Source organism: Eleutherodactylus coqui, chromosome 7 (genome assembly GCF_035609145.1).
Source record: "Eleutherodactylus coqui strain aEleCoq1 chromosome 7, aEleCoq1.hap1, whole genome shotgun sequence".
Lineage (NCBI taxonomy): Eukaryota > Metazoa > Chordata > Amphibia > Anura > Eleutherodactylidae > Eleutherodactylus > Eleutherodactylus coqui.
In genome coordinates this window covers 41,782,624-41,807,087 of record NC_089843.1, presented here as the reverse complement: position 1 = coordinate 41,807,087, position 24,464 = coordinate 41,782,624, and the positions used below count along the sequence as shown (strand labels likewise).

Sequence of the window (24,464 nt, the reverse complement as noted above, 5' to 3'; positions counted from 1 at the left end):
CCAAGTTATGTCTAAAAAGAAAATGTTATCAGCTTCTAATTGCAAAACGAATTCTATGAACTTCAATGCATTCTTTATCTGCTGCCTACAGAAATCACTTCCTCTAATACACATTGCACAAAGTTTCAGTTTAAAAATAGAAATCATAAATGAAAAATTAAAGACGATTTGAAAAACATTTTTAAAAGAAAGACCAAAGTAATTACAAAAATGCAAGCTAGACAAAACAATTAAAAATAAGTATAAAAATAGACAAAAGTAATCCAGAAAAGAGACAAAAAGCCAAAAATTTACAACAGTAATATTTGGATAACATCCATATCCATCTGTTAAATTAAGCCCAGTTGTGAAAGTTTATTTTCTAATTCCCGTATCACCAGCTGCAGAGGTCATTTTTTTTCTTTCTCCTTTTTCTAATAATCTATATACTTCTTTATGGAAATATTTTTTCATATTACAAAATAGCAAATAAGGTACAAACTTCAAAAAGGGAATTTATATCCAAAAACGCAAAGAGATTTTAATTTAAGTTATGACTATAAAATGTAGAAACTGTAGACCTGGAATCAATTTTAGAAACTGCACGCGTTACATTTTTATAAGATGAACTAAGATTTCGGTATCTGTAAAAATGTGGAATTGAAAAATTATTTTGCTTATGTTGAGGGACATGATAAAAAAAATGGCCCCAGCCCTCCCGAGAATTTTTTTTTATTTTCACAAGGGTTCCCTAGTTTTAACAATTTATATTAATTCAAAGTATTAAGATAGTATGTATTACATTTTAATCCTTTTTACATGTGGTATTTTAAGTACCATGTCCCAAATGTCCTACATACATTATGTACATCTTCTGGCTATAGGTTGATAAAAAGGCTCTGGTACAACTTGCATCGGACAGCACACGCACACCAATCCATGTGTTGTATGATATACGCAGACAATGTACAGTGACGTGCATTGGCATGCCCTATTTTTAATCCATGAAGCAGACAGGAATGGGGCGCACCATGATTGTTTTTGTTCATGCGGACCATTAGTCCCCGTGAAAAATGTTCATGTGTATAACCTCATAGGGTTGTGCACTGTCAATGCATTAACAAAAGCAGTGCATGGCCCTGAAATATGGTAGGGTGCTAAAGATCTTAAAAATATTTAATAATGTTAAAGGCCACCTTTGGGGGCAATTTTATTTTGCTTAAAGGGAATCTTTCTGTTTGAACATGCTGTCCAATCAGTGGGAAGCATGTCATAGAGCAGGAGGAGCTGAGCAGATCAATATATAGTTTCATGGGAAAATTACATTGTGCAACACAATTTTTGTAACAGGTAAGCAGATAGGCGGCTTACAGTAACTTTAGTGCGCTGAATTCAAATATGATATCCATTTTTTTCTGCCACGTTACATTTTCCAATTATGGGGAATAATGTAATCCAATTGCCGTTGTATTGTATTTTTTAGAAATATGCCTATTAGAGATGAGCGAGTGTACTCGGTTCGGGTGTTTTTGCATTCGAGCACCGCTTTTTCCGAGTAACTGACTACTCGGACGAAAAGATTCAGGGGGCGCCGGGGGTGAGCGGGGAGTTGCAGAGGCGAGTGGGGGGGGGGAGAGAGAGATAGCTCCCCCCTGTTCCCCACTGCTACCCGTCGCTCCACCATGCCGCCCACTGCCCCCCGAATCTTTTAGTCCGAGTAGTCAGTTACTTGGAAAAAGCTGTGCTCGAGTGCAAAAACACCTGAACCAAGTACGCTCCCTCATCTCTAATGCCTGTGCAATTAATTCAGTAGGCTTGCCATTAACCTTGCTTAATAAAAAGAATGCCGACTGAACACTATAAGGGTAGGTTTATGTAACATATAGGGTATGTTTCCATGTGGTGTAAGCACTGCGGATCATCCACCAGTAAGCTGTAATTAATGAACTGTGTTTTTACAGGTCATTGGTTAGACTAAATAAATGAATCAAAATCATAAAACAAAAACAGATGTTTAGTAAAATTCCGATCTATCAAAGTAATACATTATTTACCCTGCATGGTGAACCTCCTCTGGAAAAAAAATTAAGAAACCTAGAAATGCGCTTTTCCGGTCATTCTGTCTCGAAGAAAAAATGCAATAAAAAGTCATCAAAAAGTCGTATGTATTCCAAAATGGTACTGATGCAAACTACAGGACATCCTGCAAGAAATGAGCCCTTGCACAGCTATGTGGATGGAAAAGTTAAAAAGTTATTGCGTGCAGAAGATGGCAGCAGAAAATAATTTTTAAAAAATGAAATGTCTTTAAAAAAAATTAAAAGTAGTACAGCAAAGAAAAAGCTACAAAGGTTTGGTATCGTAGTAATCGTAGTGACTATTAGAATAAAGTTATCATGTCATTTTTGTTGCAGCTTGTGGGTTGCAGAAACAAGACGCACCGAAAGATGGCGGGATTTCGTTTTTTTTTTTTCATTTTACTCCATGTAGAACTTTTTAAAAGTTTTTCGGTACATTATATGGTACAGTAAGTAGCACCATTGAAAAATACAACTCGTCACATGAAAAACAAGCCCTCATACAGCGACGTGGATGGATGAATAAAGGAATTACGGTTTTTTAAAACAGAAAAAAAGCTTAGTCACTAAGGGGTTAAATAACTTGAAAATTAGATGTGCTGCTATTATTCAGTTTTATCAGTGTAATCAGCAGGTTTTAATATTACAGAAACATATTAATTACCTTGTGTTACGAAAAAATTTAAAAATTGGTTGTAGAGTGTTATTAGTATAACCTGTATTTTATGCATTTCAAGCCTGCTCTTTCTGAGTTTAGAGGTCCAGTGGGCGGTGCTAAGCAGTGATTGACCGCTATTACTGTATACAGCCATACACAGAGAGTTGTCAGTCACTGATAGGACTGCCCACTGAACCAACAGGCTTAGCTTCAGCAGGGATATCAATGAATAAAATAGAAGCTATACTGAATTGTTCGACCATAAAACTATACATCCATCTGCTCTGTTCTTCTTGCTCTATAATATGCAGGCTGACGATTTCGACATCATGACAGGTTCCCTTTAAATGCATGTATTTTAGGCTGACAATCATTTTTGCAAAGGAGTTTGATTCAAAATTATGCAGCATTTTTATTCTGCAGCTTCTACATATCACTGTATATAAAAACTGCAGTATACGCCCCAGGAGGAGATCCTTCAGTGAGGGTGGGCTGATGGCTTGGTTTCCTTTTGCTCTCTCTTCTCCTGCACCTTCTTATAAGCAAACGTATGACTACAACAAAGATTATCTGTGTTGTGGTCATAAAGTAGCTTAGAAAAGTGCAGGAGAAGAGGGATAATGGCTAAAAAGTAAGCCGTCAGTCCAGCCTCACGGACAGATCTTCTATTGAGTCTTATGCTCCTTTTGCACAGGACAATAATCATCTAAATGACTGCATGAGCACTGAGATCCCTGCTAAGTAGATGAGCGAGCACGCTAGGTAAGGTCAGTTACTCGAGCGAGCCCCGCTCATCTCGAATAACTGCCTTCTCCTCCAAGCGTGCTCGGAGGCAGCGGGGGGGGGGGGGGGGGGGGCGGGAGGCAGAGAGCGGAGGGGAGCAGGGGGGAGAGTGAGAGAGATCTCTCTCTCCCACTCGCCACCCCCACGCCGCCCGCCGCTCATCCCTGAGCATGTTTGGAGGAGAAGGCAGTTACTTGAGATGAGCGAGGCTCACTCAAGTAACTGACCTTACCGAGCGGGCTCGCTCATCTCTACTCGTTAGCGCTCATGCAGAGCATTTGGACAGAAGGACTTATCCCTGGATCGCACTATTGAAGCACTGAGCAGGAAGCCTTTGTATGTAACGAAAAGCCAGCAATCCAGCAATAGCTTTTATTCTGACTGAAAGCTAGCGTTAACGACAAGCGAATGAATGGTGAGCGACTGCAGTGCCTAAATAGAGTAACATATAAAAGCTACAAAAGACAAATCGTGCAAAATTTTACATTAAATCATATTGTCAACCAAAATACATGCATTTAAGTGTAAAACAAAATTGTCCCCCAAATGTGTTCATAACCATTTAAACAAGGTTGGATGAGAGGATTATTATATATATAAATATTTTGGACATATGACATTGAATTACAAAAAGAAGGACATTTGCATTATCTTCCTATCTCTGCTCATTTGTATCCATATAAACAGTGGCATAACTATACAGGTTGCAGTGGTTGCAGTTGCGTCAGGGTCCCATAGTCCACCCACAGCCTCTGCTGTCACACTAGCATATGAAAAAGAAATCTGAAGTACCATATATAATGGGAATGTTGGGTGGATTGGTTGTTAGACTATAAGGCCTCCTTCACACAAACGTCATTTTAACGCTCCGATAGCCATGCTAAAAATTTGGACTATCTGAGCTTAAAAGCACGTTAACTAAGAATTGTTTGTGATTTTCATGGCTGGCTGCAGTGTCTTGCAATGCTCTGACGATGCAGGCCTGAAATCCCTTGCCTGGCAAAGCAACTTTAATGACTTGAAATGCCCCACTAGAGGCACCTGTCATTGTTTAACAGTGCTACCCGCTGTTAAACTCCCTCCCCTTCCCTTTGCCAGCCGGCTCGCATAAACTCTGATAGGAGTCTACAGAGCTGCCAGAATTTTGCCATCAAAAGATAGTACAAGTCATGTCTTTAGATGCGAGAGAAGTATCGGCATTTGGGTGAGTCAAAACATCGTTCTTCTAAAAGAACCCATAGGCATCTATTGTTTCTTTTAGGCACAATTTTTTGACACGTCTACTCTGCGGTAAAATGACATTCGCGTGAAAGAGGCCTAAGCCTGAAATTCGCCAGTGGACTTAGACTGCTCTTGAGGATGATCCTTGCCAAATGAATAACCCGTCAGAGACATGGGTAATATTGGTTAGAATAGAACCACTAGTGACACAGGACCACAACAGAACTTCCCAGGATGGTAGATAAATGTTTCCTTTATTAGTTATTGGTTGGTCAGATTTGTAAACCCTAAATTGGTTGTGCAGTAAAGGTATAAAATAGTTGATGACAGTGAAACCTGCAGAAACCTATCCAAGGGCAGGAGAATTCATGTGCAGTCCGGAAGAAGAAGGGGGCAGGGGTGGTGGAATGGGGAGCCTATCACCACACTGATAAGGCAGTGTGATGTTAGGCTCTGCCTCCCCCCACCTACGGTCTGCTGTCTTCCCCCTCTAGGCTGCAAATGAATTCAAGCATCCTAGGAAAGGTTTTTACTGGCTGCATTGTGTACTGTGTATAGGAACAATGCTGACAATCATCTGAGGGAGGCAGGAGCAGTCTGCGCTCCTGAATATTGTGAACTACATAGTGTGAGCACAACACAAAGCAGATTACATACTTGTGCTGCAGTATAGAAATATGGATTTTAAACCTACTTCACCTGACATAGTAAGTGGACCCCCACACATTCCCACTACAATGAAAGTTTTGGTCACTAGTTTATGATTCCCTCAAATGGGCACAATAAATCTGGTGACATTCCCTTTAAAGGCCCTCGTCATGAAAGTGTCAAAAGTGTGAATCATTAACCCCTTTAGGATGTAGCCAAGTTTTGCAATTAAATGGAACTTGTCCCATCCCCACAGCACCATAAACTAGATTATAGTGCTGTTAGAGGATGTGACAGGCAGTCGGGTGATGTATTTTTATACAAACACATTTTCACGTTCCAGTGATGTCACCCGGTGAAGAGCGCATGGCACAGGAACAGCAGACACTTTTCAGATTCCCATGTGTGTGCTCTACCATACAAGTCTATGGGAGACTGAGTGCATGAGACTCTGAGGCCTTAGTCAGACGGGCGTTTTCAGCCGCGATTTGCGCATGCGCATGCGTCCGGCGATTTTTTAAAACCATTGCTTTGCAATGGTATCGGACACATGAGCGCTTTTTATGCGCTCGTCCGATAAATTATAGAACAAAAAATCGCAGATCGCACCTATCTGCGATCTGCGATTCCTGTTCTCTTCTGTATATGCGCTCAATGGGGCCGGCGGCAGCAGCGCCGACCCCATTGAGAACATATAGAAGACAAATCATTCTTCTCGGCCACAGCTGTAACAGCTGTGGCAGAGAAGAACGATGTTTGCCCATTGAATTCAATGGAGCGGCAATACAGCCGCTCCATTGAAAGCAATGGGCTGCCGGCTTGCGCGGGGTGAATTGTCGGGAAGGGGTTAAATATATAAGCCCTTCCCTGCAATTCATCCTAAAATATGTTAAAATGAAAAAAAATTGTATACTCACTTTTCCGCTGCAGCCGGAGTCCAGCCGCGGCCGCTGTCAGTTCTCCTGAACTGCTTCTTGGCACTATTCAGCCGGCGGGGCTTTAAAATCCCCGCCTGCTGAATGATCTGCCTCTGATTGGTCACAGCCCTGACCAATCAGAGGCTGAAAACACTCACACACCCATTCATGAATTCATGAATGGGTGAGTGACTGCTGCCTCTCAGCGCTGAGCCAATCAGGGGCAGGTCTGACTCACATCCATTCATGAATTCATGAATGGGTGTGAGTGAGGCATGCCTCTGATTGGCTCAGCACTGAGCCAATCAGGGGGCAGGTCTGACTCACACCCCCTTCACACCCACTGCAGGACGGCCACGCGGAGCTCCGGCTGCCGGGAGAAGGTGAGTATACAATTTTTTTTTATTTTAACACATTTTAGGATGGATTGCAGGGAAGGGCTTATATATTTAAGCCCTTACCGACAATTCATCCCGGGCTCGCCCGCAGCGCATTGCTTTCAATGGAGACGGCTGTATTGCCGTCTCCATTGAATGCAATGCGCTGGACAGCTCCGGTCCGTTTCTAATGAAACGCGGCTAGGAGCAGATTTTCGGGCGATTTGCGGGCGACTTGCGCGCACCGGTCACGCGATTTGCGGATGCGCATCCGTCATGCGATCCGCAAATCGCGCGAAAAATCGCCTGTCTGACTAAGGCCTGAAAGTCAGATTTTCCTGTGCTGTGCGATTTTCACAGGGGTGAAGTGCTGCATTGCGGAAGGTGCTGAATATAAAAAAAAATACATCACCCGACCTCCTACATCATTGCATGGGTCATTACAGATGCAACAGTCCTAAACATATGTTTTTCTAACAAAAAAGGGGGAAAGTGCGTCTTAAGGCCTCGGTCAGACGGGCGTTTTTTGCAGCGATTTGCGGATCGCATGACAGATGCGCAACCGCAAATCGCGTGACCGGGGCCGAAAAATCGCCGGAAAAATCTGCTCCTAGCCGCTTTTTCGTTGAAACGGTCCAAGCACAGGAGCGCTGTCCAACCCATTGCAATTCAATGGAGCCGGCAATAGAGCCGGCTCCATTGAAAGCAATGAGCTGCCGGCGAGCGCGGGATGAATTTTCGGGAAGGGCTTAAAAATATAAGCCCTTCCCTGAAAATCATCCAAAAATGTGTAAAAATAAAAAGAAATCTATACTCACCTTGTCCCTGCAGACGGAGTTCAGCCGCGGCCGGCCAGCAGTTCTCCTGAACTGCTCTGAGTAGTATTCAGCAGGCGGGGATTTAAAATCCCCGCCTGCTGAATGGGCTGCCTCTGATTGGTCACAGCCCTCACCAATCAGAGGCAGCTCTCACTCACCCATTCATGAATTTATGAATGGGTGAGTGAGTGCTGCCTCTGATTGGCTCAGCGCAGGGACCAATCAGGGGCAGCTCTCAGCTATTGAATGACAGTGGTTCTAAAAGATCGCAGATCGCGGAAGAAATCGCCCGTGTGACTGAGGCCTAAGGCCTTAGTCAGACGGGCGTTTTTTTGTGCGATTTGCGCATGCGCGTGCGTCCGGCGATTTTTTAAAACCATTGCTTTGCAATGGTATCGGACACATGAGCGCTTTTTATGCGCTCGTCCGATAAATTATAGAACAGAAATCGCAGATCGCACCTATCTGCGATCTGCGATTCCTGTTCTCTTCACTATATGCGCTCAATGGGGCCGGCGGCAGCAGCGCCGACCCCACTGAGAACATATAGAAGACAAATCATTCTGCTCTGCCACAGCTGTTACAGCTGTGGCAGAGAAGAACGATGTTTGCCCATTGAATTCAATGGAGCCGGCAATACAGCCGACTCCATTGAAAGCAATGGGCTGCCGGCGTGCGCGGGATGAATTGTCGGGAAGGGGTTAAATATATAAGCCCTTCCCTGCAATTCATCCAGAAAAGTGTTAAAATAAAAAATATATACATACTCACCTGCTCCCGGCAGCCGGAGTTCCGCGCGGCCGGCCTGCAGTAGGTGTGGCTGTATTGCTGGCTCCATTGAATGCAATGCGCTGGACAGCTCCAGCCCGTTTCTAATGAAACGCGGCTAGGAGCAGATTTTCAGGCGATTTTCGGGCATCGGTCACGCGATTTGCAGATGCGCATCCGTCATGCGATCCGCAAATCGTGCGAAAAAACGCCCGTCTGACTAAGGCCTAAAGGTGATTTTATTATTCTTAGATGATGTTTTTAACTATTTGTATTTTTTTCTGCCTTTTTTATGTCCTTTCAGAGGATTTGAACCTGCATACTGATAATAAACTGCAGTACTTCTGTACTGCAATGTATTATCACTATTAATTTACAATGAAAGCCATGACATACCCGGAGGCCACTGTTAGGGCGAGCACCCACTGGCGTTTTTTTACCTGCGTTTTGCGTTTTTCCTGCACAGGCATAGAGATAACATGTGTTCCTGTCCACTGGCGTTTTTTTTGCGTTGCGTTTGCGTTTTTAACATAGGAACTGTCAGTTGCATATGTGTCCTTATTTTTCTTCTAATGCACCCATGAAAGTCAATGGAAATTAATGGAAAAGCCGCGAAAACGCAGCGAAAACGCAGCGAAAAACGCCGCGAAAAACGTGCGGAAAAATCGCGGGAAACGCGGCGAAAACGCTGCGTTTTTTTCCCGTGGAAAACGCAAACGCCAGTGGGTGCTCGCCCTTAAGCACTAGAGATGAGCAAGCACCAAAATGCTCGGGTGCTCGTTACTCGGAACGAACTTTTCGCGATGCTCGAGGGTTCGTTTCGAATAACGAACCCCATTGAAGTCAATGGGCGACCCGAGCATTTTTGTATTTCGTCGATGCTCGCTAAGGTTTCCTTGTGTGAAAATCTGGGCAATTCAAGAAAGTGATGGGAACGACACAGCAATGGACAGGGCAGGCGAGGGGCTACATGTTGGGCTGCATCTCAAGTTCACAGGTCCCACTATTAAGCCACAATAGCGGCAAGAGTGCCCCCCCCCCCCTCCCAAAAACTTTTACTTCTGAAAAGCCCTCATTAGCATGGCATACCTTAGCTAAGCACCACACTACCTCCAACAAAGCACAATCACTGCCTGCATGACACTCCACTGCCACTTCTCCTGGGTTACATGCTGACCAACCCCCCTCCCCCCTGCACGACACAGTGTCCACAGCGCAGCCTTCAGCTGCCCTAATGCCTCACCACCCTCATGTCTATTTAGAAGTGCGTCTGCCATGAGGAGGAACCGCAGGCACACACTGCAGAGGGTTGGCACGGCTAGGCAGCGACCCTCTTTAAAAGGGGCGGGGCGATAGCCCACAATGCTGTACAGAAGCAATGAGAAATAGAATCCTGTGCCACCGCCATCAGGAACTGCACATGTGGGCATAGCAATGGGGAACCTATGTGCCACACACTATTCATTCTGTCAAGGTGTCTGCATGCCCCAGTCAGACCGCGGTTTTTAATTCATAGACACAGGCAGGTACAACTCCCTATTGTGAAGTCCCTGTGGACCGACAGCATGGGTGGCTCCCTGGAACCCACCGGCGGAACATAAAAATATCCCACTGCATTGCCCATCACAGCTGAGGTAGTAATGTCATGTTTAATGCAGGTGGGCTTCGGCCCACACTGCATGCCCCAGTCAGACTGGGGTTCTTTACAAGTGGAAACAGATGCATTTATAATTCCCTGTGGACCCACAGCATGGGTGGGTGCCAGGAAGCCACTGGTGGTACATAGAAATATCCCATTGCATTGCCCAACACAGCTGAGGTAGTAATGTCGTGCTTAATGCAGGTGGGCTTCGGCCCACACTGCATGCCCCAGTCAGACTGGGGTTCTTTACAAGTGGACAGATGTAGGTTAAACTCCGTGTGCACCTACAGCATGGGTGGCTCCCTGGAACCCACCGGCGGTACATAAAAATATCCCATTGCAGTGCCCATCACAGCTGAGGTAGTAATGTCATGTTTAATGCAGGTAGGCTTTGGCCCACACTGCATGCCCCAGTCAGACTGGGGTTCTTTACAAGTGGAAACAGATGCATTTATAATTCCCTGTGGAACCACAGCATGGGTGGGTGCCAGGAAGCCACCGGTGGTACATAGAAATATCACATTGCATTGCCCAACACAGCTGAGGTAGTAATGTCGTGCTTAATGCAGGTGGGCTTCTGCCCACACTGCATGCCCCAGTCTGACTGGGGTTCTTTACAAGTGGACAGATGTAGGTTAAACTCCGTGTGCACCTACAGCATGGGTGGCTCCCTGGAACCCACCGGCGGTACATAAAAATATCCCATTGCAGTGCCCATCACAGCTGAGGTAGTAATGTCATGTTTAATGCAGGTGGGCTTCGGCCCACACTGCATGCCCCAGTCAGACTGGGGTTCTTTACAAGTGGAAACAGATGCATTTATAATTCCCTGTGTGGACCCACAGCATGGGTGGGTGCCAGGAAGCCACCGGCGGTGCATAGAAATATCCCATTGCATTGCCCAACACAGCTGAGGTAGTAATGTCGTGCTTAATACAGGTGGGCTTCGGCCCACACTACATGCCCCAGTCAGACTGGGGTTCTTTACAAGTGGAAACAGATGCATTTATAATTCCCTGTGTGGACCCACAGCATGGGTGGGTGCCAGGAAGCCACCGGCGGTACATAGAAATATCCCATTGCATTGCCCAACACAGCTGAGGTAGTAATGTCGTGCTTAATACAGGTGGGCTTCGGCCCACACTGCATGCCCCAGTCAGACTGGGGTTCTTTACAAGTGGAAACAGATGCATTTATAATTCCCTGTGTGGACCCACAGCATGGGTGGGTGCCAGGAAGCCACCGGCGGTACATAGAAATATCCCATTGCATTGCCCAACACAGCTGAGGTAGTAATGTCGTGCTTAATACAGGTGGGCTTCGGCCCACACTACATGCCCCAGTCAGACTGGGGTTCTTTACAAGTGGAAACAGATGCATTTATAATTCCCTGTGTGGACCCACAGCATGGGTGGGTGCCAGGAAGCCACCGGCGGTACATAGAAATATCCCATTGCATTGCCCAACACAGCTGAGGTAGTAATGTCGTGCTTAATACAGGTGGGCTTCGGCCCACACTGCATGCCCCAGTCTGACTGGGGTTCTTTACAAGTGGACAGATGTAGGTTAAACTCCGTGTGCACCTACAGCATGGGTGGCTCCCTGGAACCCACCGGCGGTACATAAAAATATCCCATTGCAGTGCCCATCACAGCTGAGGTAGTAATGTCATGTTTAATGCAGGTGGGCTTCGGCCCACACTGCATGCCCCAGTCAGACTGGGGTTCTTTACAAGTGGAAACAGATGCATTTATAATTCCCTGTGTGGACCCACAGCATGGGTGGGTGCCAGGAAGCCACCGGCGGTACATAGAAATATCCCATTGCATTGCCCAACACAGCTGAGGTAGTAATGTCGTGCTTAATACAGGTGGGCTTCGGCCCACACTGCATGCCCCAGTCTGACTGGGGTTCTTTACAAGTGGACAGATGTAGGTTAAACTCTGTGTGCCCTACAGCATGGGTGGCTCCCTGGAACCCACCGGCGGTACATAAAAATATCCCATTGCATTGCCCAACACAGCGGATGTAACATCAGCTGTAATGTAGGTGAGCTAAAAATTCATTTGATTACACTGTAGGCGAGGGCCCACAAAAATTGCTGTATCAACAGTACTAATGTACATCCAAAAAATTGGCCATGGCCAACCAAGAGGGCAGGTGAAACCCATTAATCGCTTTGGTTGATGTGGCTTAATTGGTAACTAGGCCTGGAGGCAGCCCAGTTTAACGAAAAATTGGTTCAAGTTAAAGTTTCAGAAAAATTATATGAGTGAGCCTTGTGGCCCTAAGAAAAATTGCCCGTTCAGCGTGATTACGTGAGGTTTCAGGAGGAGGAGCAGGAGGAGGAGGAATATTAGACACAGATTGATGAAGCAGAAATGTCCCCGTTTTGGATGGTGAGAGAGAACGTAGCTTCCATCCGCGGGTGCAGCCTACGTATTGCTTACGTATCGCTGCTGTCCGCTGGTGGAGAAGAGAAGTCTGGGGAAATCCAGGCTTTGTTCATCTTGATGAGTGTAAGCCTGTCGGCACTGTCGGTTGACAGGTGGGTACGCTTATCCGTGATGATTCCCCCAGCCACACTAAACACACTCTCTGACAAGACGCTAGCCGCAGGACAAGCAAGCACCTCCAGGGCATACAGCGCGAGTTCAGGCCACGTGTCCAGCTTCGACACTCAGTAGTTGTAGGGGGCAGAGGCGTCACGGAGGACGGTCGTGCGATCGGCTACGTACTCCCTCACCATCCTTTTACAGTGCTCCCGCCGACTCAGCCTTGACTGGGGAGCGGTGACACAGTCTTGCTGGGGAGCCATAATGCTGGCAAAGGCCTTGGAGAATGTTCCCCTGCCTGCGCTGTACATGCTGCCTGATCTCTGCGCCTCCCCTGCTACCTAGCCCTCGGAACTGCGCCTTCTGCCACTAGCGCTGTCGGATGGGAAATTTACCATCAGTTTGTCCACCAGCGCCCTGTGGTATAGCATCACTCTCGAACCCCTTTCCTCCTCGGGAATCAGAGTGGAAAAGTTCTCCCTATACCGTGGGTCGAGCAATGTGTACACCCAGTAATCTGTAGTGGCCAGAATGCGTGTAACGCGAGGGTCACGAGAAAGGCATCTTAACATGAAGTCCGCCATGTGTGCCAGAGTACCTGTACGCAACACATGGCTGTCCTCACTAGGAAGATCACTTTCAGGATCCTCCTCCTCCTCCTCTTCCTCCTCCTCAGGCCATACACGCTGAAAGGATGACAGCCCAGCAGCATCTGTACCCTCAGCAGTGGGCCAAGCTGTCTCTTCCCCCTCCTCCTCATCCTCCTCATGCTCCTCCTCCTCCTCCTCAACGCGCTGAGATATAGACAGGCGGGTGCTCTGACTATCCAGCGACATACTGTCTTCCCCTGGCTCTGTTTCCGAGCGCAAAGTGTCTGCCTTTATGCTTTGCAGGGAACTTCTCAAGATGCATAGCAGAGGAATGGTGACGCTAATGATTGCAGCATCGCCGCTCACCACCTGGGTAGACTCCTCAAATGTTCCAAGGACCTGACAGATGGCTGCCAACCAGGGCCACTCTTCTGTAAATAATTGAGGAGGCTGACTCCCACTGCGCCGCGCAAGTTGGAGTTGGTATTCCACTATAGCTCTACGCTGCTCATAGAGTCTGGCCAACATGTGGAGCGTAGAGTTCCACTGTGTGGGCACGTCGCACAGCAGTCGGTGCACTGGCAGATTAAACCTATGTTGCAGTGTCCGCAGGGTGGCAGCGTGCGTGTGGGATTTGCGGAAATGTGCGCAGAGCTGGCGCACCTTTCCGAGCAGGTATGACAAGTGGGGGTAGCTTTTCAGAAAGCGCTGAACCACCAAATTAAAGACATGGGCCAGGCATGGCACGTGCGTGAGGCTGCCGAGCTGCAGAGCCGCCACCAGCTTACGGCCGTTGTCACACACGACCATGCCCGGTTGGAGGCTCAGCGGCGCAAGCCAGCGGTCGGTCTGCTCTGTCAGACCCTGCAGCAGTTCGTGGGCCCTGTGCCTCTTCTCTCCTAAACTGAGTAGTTTCAGCACGGCCTGCTGACGCTTGCCCACCGCTGTGCTGCCACGCCACGTGACACCGACTGCTGGCGACGTACTGTTGACACATCTTGATTGCGAGACAGAGGTTGCATTGGAGGAGGAGGAGGAGGAAGGTGCTTTAGTGGAGGAAGCATACACCGCCGCAGATACCACCACCGAGCTGTGGCCCTCAATTCTGGGGGTGGGTAGGACGTGAGCGGTCCCAGGCTCTGACTCTGTCCCAGCCTCCACTAAATTCACCCAATGTGCCGTCAGGGAGATATAGTGGCACTGCCCGCCTGTGCTTGTCCACGTGTCCATTGTTAAGTGGACCTTGGCAGTAACCGCGTTGGTGAGGGCGCGTACAATGTTGCGGGAGACGTGGTCGTGCAGGGCTGGGACGGTTCATCGGGAAAAGTAGTGGCGACTGGGAACCGAGTAGCGCGGGGCAGCCGCCGCCATCATGCTTTTGAAAGCCTCCGTTTCCACAAGCCTATACGGCAGCATCTGTAGGCTGATCAATTTTGCAATGTGCACGTTTAACGCTTGAGCGTGCGAGTGCGTGGCGTCGTACTTGCGCTTGCGCTCAAACTGTGGCACTAGCGACGTCTGGACGCTGCACTGAGAGCCATTGCTGGATGGGGCCGAGGACAGCGGAGGTGATGGTGTGGGTGCAGGCCAGGAGACGGTAGTGCCTGTGTCCTCAGAGGGGGGTTGGATCTCAGTGGCAGGTTGGGGCACAGGGGGAGAGGCAGTGGTGCAAACCGGAGGCGGTGAACGGGCATCGTCCCACCTTGTGGGGTGCTTGGCCATCATATGCCTGCGCATGCTGTTGGTGGTGCCTCCCCAGCTGATCTTGGCGCGACAAAGGTTGCACACCACTGTTCGTCGGTCGTCAGGCGTCTCTGTGAAAAACTGCCACACCGTAGAACACCTTGACCTGTGCAGGGTGGCATGGCGCGAGGGGGCGCTTTGGGAAACAGTTGGTGGATTATTCGGTCTGGCCCTGCCTCTACCCCTGGCCACCGCACTGGCTCGGCCTGTGCCCACACCCTCACTTGGCCCTCCGCGTCCTCGGCCGCGTCCACATCCTCTAGGCCTACCCCTCAGCATGCTGTATTACCAGTGATTTGATTTCCCAGGCAGGAAAGAAATTGGCGCAAGGCTGCACTCAACCGTAGCTGGTTGCGTCTGATTTTTGTACGTTGTCCACGCAGCACACACGTACACGGAGACCTTAGGACTGACACAGGCAGGCCAAATATAATTAATTGAATTCGCTTTTTTGCAAATGGAGGGCCCCACTGCGTATATTCAATGAACAATAACTTTTAGAACTGTAGTGTGGCCCTGAAAAAGTGTCACACAACTTTAGTGTAGCAGAGTTATTAACTCTAGCAGAGCAGGTATTTGCCAGTCAGGAAAGACAATGGCGCAAGCCTGCAGTAAACCGTAGCTGGTTGCGTCTGATTTTTGTACGTTGTCCACGCAGCACACACGTACACGGAGACCTTAGGACTGACACAGGCAGGCCAAATACAATTTCTTTTCCTTTTTTGCAAAGGGAAGGACCCACTGCGTATATTCAATGAACAATAACTGTGTTGTGGCCCTGCCTACACAATTCTGTCCCTGTAGTATCAATGGAGGGTGCAATGCTCTGCACAGATGATTTTTAGTAAAAAAAAAAAATGCAACACTGCTAACAGCAGCCAGCACAGTACTGCACACGCTTAAATTTGGCCCTAGAAAGGACCGTTGAGGTTCTTGAAGGCTACACTCACTCCTAACACTCTCCCTGCCTATACACCACTTCTGTCCCTAATGCCGGGTGCAATGCTCTGCACTGCCGATTTTGAGAAGAAAAAAAAAAAAAACACTGCTAGCAGCAGCCTGCACACAGGTAGATGTGGCCCTAAGAAGGACCTTTGGGGTTCTTGAAGCCTACACTGACTCCTAACGCTCTCCCTACAGCAGCACCAGCACGATAGTACTTTCCCTCAGCTAACTCACAAGGCATGTGTGGCGAGCCGCGGGAGGGGCCGACTTTTATACTCGGGTGACATCTGATCTTCCCAGCCACTCACAGCAGGGGGGTGGTATAGGGCTTGAACGTCACAGGGGGAAGTTGTAATGCCTTCCCTGTCTTTCAATTGGCCAGAAAAGCGCGCTAACGTCTCAGAGAGGAAACTGAAAGTAACCGGAACACCGCGTGGTACTCGTTACGAGTAACGAGCATCCCGAACACCCTAATATTCGCACGAATATCAAGCTCGGACGAGTACGTTCGCTCATCTCTATTAAGCACCCATTTGGTCCTCTGCGATTTCATGGCAGAGGGCTGATGACGCCACAGAGGCGAATGGTGCAGTCTGAGCTCTCAAGCCCACGCCATCTGTGTGACATAAATATACATCAATCCACGCAGAATGTAGATATATGTCCTAGGGCATGATGGTGTGTAGAAAACTATTGCACCTACCTTAGTAAGTAAACTCAACCACTGCAATCAAACTCTCAGTCACTTTTATGATGCCCTTAGATGGGCACAATAAATCTGCTGACATTTTTTTAAAAGGCCTTAGTCATGAAAATGTCAATCATTAAAATAGAACTGTCCTTTTTATATGTGGAACCTTTTCAGTAATGTTAGTTTTTTTTTTAAGTTTTTTACTCTAGTGAAGTGCCTTAAGTGTTTCCTGTCTCTTGTCAAATGTTTCAAAAATGTCAGAATATAAATAAAAAAATAATATTTTCCACCAGGATGGTTCATACGAATGCATAATGCAGCTGATGACCTTATGTCTAGCATCCCAATGTAAATTTTACCTGACACAAGCACCTATGAATAGTGGAATATATGTAAATTTTTATGATTTGTGTAATCATAACCGCGGTTGTATTTGTTGCAGCGCTGTATTTAGACTTGCTGGCTGGCTGCTAAGGACTACGGAAAAGTGTTGAGAATCTTGCTGTTAGGTGAGTGTAATCGCTAATTTGAGAAAAAGTAATTGTGTTGTGGGTGCCATTAACTTCTCATCATATTTTCCATCCACATACTTCCACCACCAAGCAGTTCCCAAAAGTACATGTTGAGTTCAGTTGAAACAATCGTCTAAATAATTTTGCATCGTTTTCTATGATAATAATAAGGCAGTAGAGCACAACTGAGAATATATTACAGGATAATCAAAAGATAATTACAGTCTTGTTCAAAAGGAAGGACAGAGGAAAACATGCTCTACAGTTACGGATGTGAATGCATTACACTCTGCTGAGCTGGACATGGTCACGTTTTTAAAAAACACCCTCAAAATTAATAGAATTGATATAAAGCGAACCATCATGAAACTAAATGAATTCACATATGGGTGACTTGACGAGTTTAGTTTCCAAATGATAACAAATACCATGTGATTTTTCTTGACATTATTATAATATGATTAGCGCTTTATGATTGGACCGTCACCCATGCATTGGTTTAATAAAAAGTAATTTTAAAAAGTAAAAACTAACAAAAAAATTCATTGAAAAATTATTTAAGAATATGTGCAGTGATTAGTGTTGACCAAACCAAAACTGTTGAATTTTTCTGAGGCCTCTTTCCCATGAGCGTATATCAGCCATCCGTTTTCATGGCCGCTGATATACTCTGGGATCTAATGCAGGGCAATATAGCGCCAGGCGTTTTTACTTTGGGCCCAAAAGATAGTCCTGGAACTATCTTTTGGGCCGGAATACATTGGCCACTGCTTGGGCTCCTATTGGAGCCAATGACAGCGGCCAGAGGAGGGAGGGAGTTTAGCAGCGGGGCTGCTAAACTCCGCCCCACTGCTCTCCCCCCTTCCATGCAGGCTCACCTCTGCTCTCCTCCCTGCTCGTTCTTTGCAATGGGAGGGGTGGGATGGGGTGGGAGCTAAGCGCCGTCTTGCCTCCCCCGATTGCTGGCTGCTCCCACCCTTTCCCTGCCCCTTTTCCATAGCCATCAATGGGAGAAGGCGGGATGAGCTGGCACTTAGCTCCACCCCACCGCACCCCCTCCTATTGCAAAGAACGAGTGGGGAGGAGCGCAGAGGTGAGCCTGCGAGGGGGAGGGAGGAGAAAGGGGCGACGGCATGGTGACGGCATGGTGACCTCGGCGCATAAGTGCCAGGGGTCACGTTAGATTTGTGCACCCGTTCACTAGCTTCTATGCCCCAGTTGATGGCGTATATCAGCCGCCCATGAAAATGCCGGCCAATATACGCTCATGGGAAAGAGCCCTGAAAGTTATTTTCGGTGATAACCCGACCTCAGACGGTTCATCTCGACCAAACTCACTGAAATAAGCTAAGAAAAGACCTAATGAAGAAAAAAACACTGAAATCACTGGTTCCATTTTGTCTCGTTATGTGGCCATGATTATCACGCCTGTATAAGGGCAGAAAAACATGCTCATGTGTTTTTGCCCTAAAACATTGAGAAATGTTAAAATTTCTTCTCAGTTTTACATTTTAAAGTGTTTGCAAATTTATGAAGGATACTAGATAAAATTTGGTAAAGCGAAAAATTTATCCTGGCTTGAATTTATTTCAGGGGGTATTCCCAGGATACACTTCTATCACATATCCATAAGTGATAAAAGTCTGATTGATGGGGGCCCCTCCCTCTTCTGAGAACACTGATCCTAAAAATGGAGGGCCCATTTTCCTCTTCCTCCTCACCCAGCAGTAAGGAGGAGCATGAATGGAGTGACAGTCATGCATACAGAATGCCACTCCATTCATCTATAATTGGACTGCTGGAGATAGTTGAGTATAATCGCTTGGCTATTTCCATCAGCCCCACTAAAATGAAGGGAGTGGCAGCCATACATGTGCCGCCATTGCTGCATCCAATCTCATGTCACTGCAGGTGGGAAAAGCGACTCAGCAGTGGTGCTAAGTGCTGGACTCAGGACTCCATTCTTGAGATTAATATTCTTTAGGCCCCTTCTCTACAGAGTATGGGTAACTACTGTAAAGTTATTTCTTGTGTGTAATGCCTGTAACTTTTAAAGAACTTTAAATAGGTATTTAATTTCCAAAAACATAAAATGTTATAATGCAGAATCTACGGGCATAATGGCCCATTGGGAGCAATTTTTGAAAAAAAAGAAATCATTACGATATACACTTATCTAAATGATAGGCTGCTGTGTGTTATAATGAACTATACTGTACAAGAAATAGTCAAAGAGTTCTTCAAGACTGCTGCATTTACTGTATATTTTAACATTAAAATGCCTTCCATAATAACATTTCCCTTCGCAGAAAAGGCATCTCTGAAAAAAGGCAAGGAAATGCATTAGTCTCAAATGATACCTTTCCTAGTTTAACAGGAACATAACACATTTTCAGATACATTTGTTACATCAAACATCGTTGTGTGCTTTCAATTTCGTTCAGCCTGTATTTTACTATAAGTAATTTGAGGATTTTTATGGATCAATAGGAGGAATTATGAGGTAGTAAATTAAAAAAAAAAATCCTGGCAAAAGCTGCAGGAATATATTTAGATTTTTAGATATTTCTCAACCTTTTTTATCTGTTAAGAAAATGTCATAAAGTGTTTGCTAAAACTACAGCAGCTCACTGAATATTAATTAGCTATCTACACTGTATATAGGCGCACAGACGCACACTGAATAGTAACCCCTTAAAAGAGTTGTCCAGTTACCAGAAAACCCCGTATCAATGGCATCGGCTGCATGAGAACAATAAACAGAAGTTTTCTTACCAGTTTTGTAGGCAGCCGGCACCCAGTGCTGCAGCCCACCGTGGTCCTGACTGGCCGCCAATGAGAGACTGCAGTGTCACCACTCGTTCTACTCCTGGCATCGGGTCACATCCTGAGTGCCATGATGCCAGGAGTTCAAGAATGTGGCGCTGCAATCTTGGACGGGTACGTATACTGCTGTTCAGTGCTATTAAAGCAGGGTTAGCATGTAAGCGGACAAGTCCTTTAAGGATATGACCTTTTTTTATTTTTTCATTTTTTTGCTTTCTCCTCCCCACTTTTCAAAAATCATAACTCTTATTTTTTCCATTGACAGGGCTTGGTTTTTGCAGAACAAGTTGTATTATTCAATGGTGTTATTTAATGCACCATAAAATGTACTGGAAAACCTTCACAAGTTCCTAAGAAAAGTAAAATAGAAAAATATGCGCGTTCATCATAGGTGGGAAGGCCTTGTTTTTACAGCGTACACACTACAGCAAGAATGACATCATAACTTTATTCTGGGGGTCACTGCGATTACAAGGATACCACCTATATTTAGGTCTATTCTCTCTCTCTCTCTCTCTCTCTCTCTCTCTCTCTGTATATATATATATATATATATATATATATATATATATATATATATATATAAATTTTTGTTGTTTTTTTTTTGCTTGTTTGCTTTTTAGGTTTGTTTGCTTTTTAAGTAATATGGCAAAAGCCTAAATAATTTTGGTAATCGTAGGTACCTACGGAGTAAAGTTATGACATTCTTTTTTTTATTGTCACCATCTTCTGACCTCCATAACCTTCTTATCTTTCCACTGTTAGGGTTGCTTGATGGCTGAGTGTTTTGTGAGACGACCTATGGTTTCTATTGGTATAATTTTGGAATGTATGTGTCATTTTGATTGCTTTTTTTTTTACAGTTTTCTGGGAGGCAGGGTGACCAAAAAATTGTAATTTTGCTAATTTGTATTTTTCTTTCTGCTGATGTTCACCATGCAGGATAAATATTCCACAATTTTGATAGATTGGACTTTTGCACATACGATGGTACCAAATATGTTTTGTGTTTCTTTTTTGTTCTGATTTTTTTATTATGAATATGGAAAAAGTTTTTTCAAAAACTTTTCGCATTCTTTAAAATAAAAAAAAAATCACTATTTTTACAATTTTTTTAGGGACTTGAACTAGTAGTCGTTTGATCACTTATACCATATACTGCAATACTTTTGTATTGTGATATATGGTTTTCCTGCCATAATTCTATTAGGAAAGGTCATAGAATTATCACTTATCATTCAGCCGCTGCCAGCGTTCACACTGAGCGATATTATTCAGATTCCTGTGATTCGGTGAGAATCTGAACGATTATTGATCAGTGTAAATGAGCCCTTAGTAGTGTAAAATCTGCATGAACAAAAGGCCCATTTACATGCAAAGATAATCGTTCATAAGATTTCAAAAGGTTTTGAGCAATATTTGCATATAAATGAGCCTCCATGACCTGTATGCAGAGAAGAGCAGGTGGTCTGTTCTCTACATTCAGCTCCACTGACCTGCCAGAGGCTGCCACAGGCTTTCTAATGAATACAATGTAATCAGCAGCTCCCATGGAGAATACAGCACCATGGACAGCAAACACAGCATGCGGTCTGTGTTATCTTCTCTCTTTACACACAATGATTATCGCTCAAACTATGGTTTTTGAGCAAATTTTGAGTGATAATCCTTGCATGAAAATGTGCCTTTACAGGCATTATTGCAGACCATGCCTTTGTTTCCAGTAGATCCAGCTTTAGATAAAAGAAAGAAAAAATATATGAGCTCCACTGTTTCCAATGCATAGAGTGAAATGAAAGTATATTTTTGATTTTCAATTTATAGCTTTTTTTCCCTTTCTTTTAGAAAAGAAATGTGTTTACTTCTGACTTGAAGAACATAGCAATTTACTGCAGCACTGTTTTTGCAGCTTTAAAGTTGAAGTCATAATTATTTCAACTCCTTGTCACATTAGTAGGATCAAGTTGTCATTATAAATGGATGATATGAGTGATGACAATGTGCTATTAAGTGCAATCTGCCAACAACCCTACAACTTAAATATACAGATTGCAGATGCGAAGGTGTGACTGCATTTTGTGTAACGCGCTAATGCTCTTTTTTCTCCTTCCATTTTGCTTCTCAAAGTAAAATGACATTGAAAATAATGTTATTTTTTAAATTAATTTAATTTTGTTTTATTATTTTACTATACATTTTTTACATTAGAGTCGGTATTTTAGCAGACACAGAATACTGTCAGCAACAAAGAAATTCAGTTTTTTTTTTCTTTTTAACTTAATACCAGAGGCCAACGCTCTCACTCGGAGAGGCTGGACACACATAAAGACACTTCAGTCTGCTTCTCAGTTGTGCCAGTGTGACATGTGACTACTATTGGCATTGTCTTGAAAAAGAAGTCAGATGGAGGAAGCTGACATTTTCACATATGACAATTTTTCTAATAATCAAGTAAATGTCGAAAAGAATATAATACAGTTTGACATAAAAAAGAAAAAATATTGCAATCTGTTCTACTTGGACTGTAAAATAACAAGCCCCTGAATAGAGCTTAACTGATACCAGATTATTAGATATTTTTGAATGTCGGCTGTAAAAGTACATAAAACTTCCAAGAAAAAAGTGCTAAATGGCCTATTACTCTCATATATATTATATACATATATATATGGCTATACTTAGCTACAATATGTGTAACCTAAGCAGTTGAACAGGGCGCTAATCACCAACTTGGTCCACCTTTATCTGATCGGCTTTGCAGAGATCTCTTCCCCAGTGTTTGGGTGGTGAAAACGGTGCTGCGGGATTCCTTTTCTTATGCGATGATGAAATAATGGAGACTAGTCCAGTTTAGTTTAGCAATGTGAGAGTGAGCAGATTTACTAACTTTGGAATTACACAACAACAGGTTAACTTTACAATCCTTAGAAAACGCATTTATAACAGATATTCAAGAATGCAGCAATATTGATTTGATGATACTCTATCGTCAATGCTCTCTCTTATATTACTAAAGATTTGATTTATCAGACAATTTCCCCACTATTGAATTCAAATGAACAATTGAGTTAGATTTGACTGTAGGATTTGATAAAGCAGAGGGACAAGTGACTGTATGGCTAATCCTGGCTTTTACTTCACTGGGTAGCTATAACTCACTGTCCATGAAGATGGACCTCGTAAAGGATCTTCTTTGTTCTCTGCTGTAGAAGCCAAGGGAGCAGGTTAGATCACCACACTCTACCTTGGGAAACGATAACTGCTGGAATACTCCTCCTCGCCGACTACGGAAACTGCAATCTCTCCTCACTCACTCCTGGCAGAGTCTGTCAACTGCTCTGCATCACTTCCTTTTGTCACCTCTCTTCCCCACACTCTTGCATAGGGACCTGTTTATTTGCTTCCCGCCCCTGGGCTCTGCATCAGTAAGAATAAACCTGACTGTCAGCCAATAGGGAACCAGCTGACATCAGGACTGAGCTCTATGCTTAGAGCAGAAGGGGAGACACAGGGTCTTTCCCACAGACAGCACCTCCTGGATCCAGGAATGGCATCTAGACAGGTGCGACAGGACAAGTGTACTGTGAGTGTTCTGTAGTACCTGCTGGGCTACTACAGCTGCCTTCTCCTTTTCTGAGTACACAGTGCTCAATGAGTGCTATGTAGAGATGAGCGAGCATACTCGCTAAGGACAATTGCTCGATCAAGCATTGTCCTTAGTGAGTATCCCTCCGCTCGTGAGCAAAGGTTCGGGTGCTGGCGCGGGTGACAGCTGAGTTGCGCCAGTCCGCCAGGGGGGGGCAGGGGAGAGAGAGAGCGAGAGAGAGATCTCCCCGCTCTCCCCCGCCGCTTGCCGCCCGCCGCCGGCAGCCGAATCTTTGCTCCCAAGCGGGCAGGTACTCGCTAAGGGTAATGCTCGATCGAGCAATTGCCCTTAGCGAGTATGCTCGCTCATCTCTAGTGCTATGTGCTAAAAAGTAAAAGTGATCAGCTCTGTTAGTGACTACTGTCACTACAGGGGTTGTTTTCCCCTATAACAGGGGCTCTTATACATGCCTCAGCTACAGTGGGAAAGTGTCAAATTTAAAAAGAAAACAAAACATGTGAATGTCCCCCAGAGGTCTTATATGATGTCATGAGGGACATAGATAGTAAAAAAATTAATTGCATAAAAAAGTCAAACAAAATTACAGAATAAAATAAAAATATATACATAAAAAAGAAAATAACTCAAAGACGACGCCAACCAAAACCGATGCCGTATGCACCCTGTAATCCAAAATCATACATATTATATATCCAAACGTCCAAAACAAAATGAGGAACCCATTCCAATGCTTTATTTTAGCGTAAATGTACTAATTTTAAAAAAATAATCATAAATGTTTAAAAAGTCAGTGAAAAACATATTTAAAAAATATCCCTATATGTCACCGAAACAAAAAATGCAGCAAAAATAATTTTGGTAGCTGAAGGAAAAAAAAATAGGGCAGTTAAACCACAACATGGGTAAAATCATTAAAAAGTGCTTGGTCCTTAAGGTACAAAACAGCCTGGTCATTAAGGGATTAAACAAGCAAGATACAGGCAGACTGTTTATCAAAGTCGAATGAAACCTTTTATGTGTGATTGTAATGTTGGCATAAGTAAGTGATTACATTATCAGAGCTAATTTAGACAATCCCCCCTAGGTCTCAAACATAGCTATCTGCA

General features: G+C 44.8%; 1 protein-coding gene across 2 annotated transcripts in view; it reads right to left on the bottom strand.

Moving 5' to 3' along the window:
• Positions 1-24,464, bottom strand: part of CTNNA2 (catenin alpha 2) — a 2,255,723-nt gene that overhangs the window by 84,428 nt on the left and 2,146,831 nt on the right. The window lies entirely within an intron of this gene.